At 35.3% G+C, this 5000-nt stretch overlaps 1 long non-coding RNA gene across 4 annotated transcripts in view; it reads left to right on the top strand.

Moving 5' to 3' along the window:
- LOC135219665 (uncharacterized) overlaps positions 1–5000 on the top strand; it is a 116622-nt gene that overhangs the window by 75631 nt on the left and 35991 nt on the right. For 3 of the 4 annotated variants that reach the window (XR_010315484.1, XR_010315481.1, XR_010315482.1), the window contains exon 1: positions 2261–2349. The exons of the other annotated variant lie outside the window; for it this stretch is intronic. This is a non-coding gene — a long non-coding RNA (uncharacterized LOC135219665). Of the gene's footprint in view, positions 1–2260; positions 2350–5000 lie in introns of those variants that run through there. 4 annotated transcript variants of the gene reach the window in all.

Below are 5000 nucleotides of genomic sequence, written 5' to 3' on the forward strand. Positions count from 1 at the left end.
TCTGCTTCTGTATTCCTGCCCTTGATCTGGATGTGAATGTGATTTGCGCTGAGTTCGCCCTTACTCCCTGGTTGATATATAATATATATATATATATATATATATATATATATATATATATATATATATATATATATATATATATATATATATATATATATATATATATATATATATATATGTCTGTGTGTGTTTGTGTGTGTGTGTGTGTGTGTAGAATCTACTGTTCACTTTTACCAGTTACAAATGTAATTATAATTGCCACAGTTCCCTCTTAACTTCTCAAATTCTTTGCTCTTTTTTTTTGGATACGCTTGTCTCTACAAAGCCTTGTGATCCTACTTTAAAAGAAATATGAAGATGGGACATCATGATTTCTTTCATATTTCTTTGAAGTTGGATCTCGAGGCTTTGTAGTGACAAGCGTATCCAAAAAAGAGCAAAGAATTGAGAAGTTAAGGGACATTTGTGGAAATTACAATTACACACATATATATATATATATATATATATATATATATATATATATATATATATATATATATATATATATATATATCTATATATATATATATATATATATATATATATATATATATATATATATATATATATATATATTATATATGTTTGTGTGAATATATAATATATATATATATATATATATATATATATCTATATATATATATTATATATTCACACAAAACATATATATATATACCTATTATTATATATTATATATATACATATATATATATATATATATATATATATATATATATATATATGTGTGTAATTGTAATTTCCACAAATGTCCCCTTAACTTCTCAAATTCTTTGCTCTTTTTTGGATACGCTTGTCACTACAAAGCCTCGAGATCCAACTTCAAAGAAATATGAAAGAAATCATGATGTCCCATCTTCATATTTCTTTTAAAGTAGGATCACAAGGCTTTGTAGAGACAAGCGTATCCAAAAAAAGAGCAAAGAATTTGAGAAGTTAAGAGGGAACTGTGGCAATTATAATTACATTTGTAACTGGTAAAAGTGAACAGTAGATTCTACACACACACACACACACACATACACACACAGACATATATTGAAAGACGAGACCTGGGTTCGATCCTGATATGAATCTGAAATTTATTTCTGTTCCACACGTAACTGCGTTCATGACCGAGCCTCTGGGAACTGGGGACTAATGTTTTGCAAAATGTATAAGGATGAATGATAAGAAAAATAAAAAGAATAGAAAAGAGGAGATCGAAGGACTGAGACCAAGAGCAGAAAACAAAATCCCTCGTTCCGAGCGGCATCTTCGGCGGCGGCACCAGCAGGAGAGACTCAGTGAAATCTGCCTCCTACAAAACGAGTGATGCTCCGACGCGTCATGACGTCTTCTGATTGTCTTTGCATCCCACGGGACAACCCAGAATATTCCTCGGGTGGCAAATGTGGCACATACGGCGCTAATGAGAAGGGAAACAAAAACAGACACACGCCTCTCGCTTTCTCCTCTTCTTTTTCTTCTCTTCTTCGCCCACACATTTGGGCTTCGGGTCTCATTGTGAGCCACTGCCACCAGCGCAACTCACTTCGCCCTATTGTGCGTCAGCTCAGTTCAGCCATCATGTCTATACGCCATTACGCCTCTCGACATCCTCCTTCTTCTTCGTCTTCATCTTCTTCATCCCTTCCCACGCCATAATCCGGTTCTCAGATTTTCAGTACAAATAAACTCTCCGAAGTCACTGTTGGTTGGGCGTAGTCCAGAGGTCAACAGCATCCCATTTATTCCTGTCAACAATATTCTCGTACTTGTGCACATCCGAACCACCAGTCAGGTTGTTCATGAGATTATCTCTCCGACTTTTCCGTGGCACCGAACACTGGCGGATTTCAGGAGGGGGGGCCACCTGGTCACTTGCCTCCCCCACCCCTATGGATATGAATATTAGATCATTGTTTTCTTTCTATAAATCATTAGTAGTAGCAAACATTTGATTAGTTATTTAATATTTCAGCAACAACTACTCCTGTGTGTACCTACATGTACATGTGAACATACATATATAAATATTAATTTATATGATAAACATAATCGGCCCCCACCCCCATCCCCATGAAATATTTCTAGATCCGCCACTGGTATAGAAGACTTTGTTAGCATTTGTAAATCACATTTATCACCGATGATCATATCATCCGATAAGATATCACCTCTGCCTCAAGAAAAGATCTGGTCGACCAGTAGTCATGAATGATTGATTCTAATGCTAAGATCTCTCAGTGTGCTTCAGCATTTCGCTCTGTCAAGTATTGGTAATCGTAGTGCAACGCATTATCTGTAAGTATCTACAAGGACGGCATTTGTCTCGATTTAGCTTTCACTAACAAACTCCAGTTATGAAAGGTTTTTAAAACTTCCAGTGTTGGTTTGTTTACCGAAAAGAGCTTGTGACGAGTGCAGACAGGCTTAGCTTTCTGGTGAGTTCCTGGTCAAGTTACCGGAAGGAAAGCGAGTATTATTCCTGGGACGGAGAAACCAGGCTAAGTAAAGAAAATGGCTCATTGGGCGTGAATCTGCGATGGTTCTCTTGTGCTCTCGCTCACAAAAGATGATTAGAGTTAGTGGAAAATACTGTGATGGAAAGAGGAGCAATATCGACTACAAACGAATGAGAGAAATGATCAGATTAACAGTGGAAAATGAGGCGTCCTGATAACGCTGAAACATGGATTGTACGAGAAAACAGGGTAGGATGAATGGTGATGATAGATAGATAGATAGAGCAATAGAAACACCACTTGGCTGTTTTAAGCCCACTTTGTTTTGTCTGTTTTTGTTAACAGGATGCCACAAAGTTATAAGTGACTTTTTACCAGAAATGGACTTTTGACTGGCATGAACTTGCCAAATTTTAGCAGACAGAAATGTTACTTTTTGGAGGGTAAGTTGTCTTATTTTTGAACTCGTATAAAACCAGCGTGCAGTACGGGATTAAAGTTGGGGTCATTACCCACAGGTCAAAGGTCGTTCAGAAAAAAGTTTAACCGCCCATGACTTTTAAACTATTTAAGATGAATTGAATTTGGCAATTGCATATTGGTAACGAAGTCATTATGGAAAGGAAAGCAAAGGAAATGGCAGAGTTCTATGTTCGTAGTACAACAGTCAAGTAATGTGAACTGCATCCAACAGACTTTATTTTTGACATACATTAATGAAAATGATGTGCTAAGTGAGGTCAAGATCATACTTAAGAGGTTCGAAGGTCAACAAGAAATTTTAGGTCATGCTTTTGGTTCAGTTTGTTTGTAGGTTTGCAAACTAACTGTATTATACCTACTGGTAACCATATAACCAATGTTCTCAACAGAAGGGCTATGGCAGAGCCTCTGAATCATAGCTTTTATGGACCTTGGAGGATTAGTTCCTTTGCCGGAAGATACTCAAGCTTATTATTCATCTATTATTTCATGATTTATTTAAAAACCTTATATACTAGGCTGAGTCATTCTTGTGCATTATCATCATTATTATAAAGTTTTCAATGAGACCCCTGAGTCATATTTTTAGACGCAAAAGAAATAATGGCTCCTCCAAGTAATCAGTTGTTAAATGAGAGGTGAAAATTGAAGCAAGGTAAAAATCAAAGAATGGATTCCTAGTGGAACAGTTAGAAAATAAAGTGCAGAATACACTGCAGTTTGTGACCGAATAGATACTTTAACAGTAAATACAGTATGCTGTAAGGGCACCCTCCATACTGGGTATCTGTGTACGAAGTATTATATTGCAATACTTGTTAGTGGTATAATCATTTGAAAGAAACTGATAATGCTTTTTTTTTTTGAGCTGTAAAGGTACTCATGTACTCAAGGAAGAACATAGGTGACTATTCTTTTTAAAGGCTATTTCAGCATGTTTCCCCATCAGCACTGATACCCACTACGTGAAACAGCCACGAGTGCTTCTTGCACAGCGTTCTCTAGATAGCGCAAGATGTTCTTTGTAGCGTCCTTACGATCCTCAGTCGCACTGATGTCACATCAGTGCCGGGTTGTTGATTCTTTTGATTTAATATATATATATATATATATATATATATATATATATATATATATATATCTATATATATATATATATATATACATATATATATAGATATATTATATAGACTATATATATATATATTATATTAATATATATATAGGATATATATATAATACATTAGACTAAATATATATATATGTATGTATATATAATAGATATAATATATATATTAGTCAATAATAGTTTCAGCAATGCATGTAATTGCATTGTGTAACAGAGATAGAGACAAGGCATCCTCTCTATCACTAAAGCGTTCAGCAGACGACCTAGTACCTACTTGTGTGACTGGAGCCATTGGCTGTGACTCTTATCTTTCCGTTGGAAAGAGCAGACAAACCTCAGTATGATTTAAATAGTGGATTAAAAAAAATCTTTTCATTTAAATCTTGATTTTAAAATCAACCTGATTGAAACCAAACAACCCTGGGTCACTGTCGTCTTTTTTATTTTCATTGTCTCCCTCGATCGCTGTGAAACTTCTTCCGCTTTACGTTGTTCCAGTATTTACCGTTTCGCACTGGAGAACCATCATCCATCTGGCGAACCCCAGAAGATTCTAGAAATATGACCCAGTGGTCACATGAGGGTATTCTACGAAAATAGTACCACGTATTCTTCAGGTGCCACCTAGACATCTACGAGTATAATGTAAAGACAGGTACTGCTGGAAACATTTAGAACATTACAAGTCGTCCTTTGGTCTTCTCACTGTGAAACTGCGTATGGCCTTTCTTCTTGGTAGTATTATTACTAACGAACCTCATTTTGTAAAGAAACTCATGGCAGTCTATTCTTTTTAAAGGCCAATCCTTATGCTCATTAAGAATTGAATGATAAAATCATTTTATTAATAATAAACTGGTTGCATTAATACCAACAGC

This window comes from Macrobrachium nipponense, chromosome 1, assembly GCF_015104395.2.
Source record: "Macrobrachium nipponense isolate FS-2020 chromosome 1, ASM1510439v2, whole genome shotgun sequence".
Classification (NCBI taxonomy): domain Eukaryota; kingdom Metazoa; phylum Arthropoda; class Malacostraca; order Decapoda; family Palaemonidae; genus Macrobrachium; species Macrobrachium nipponense.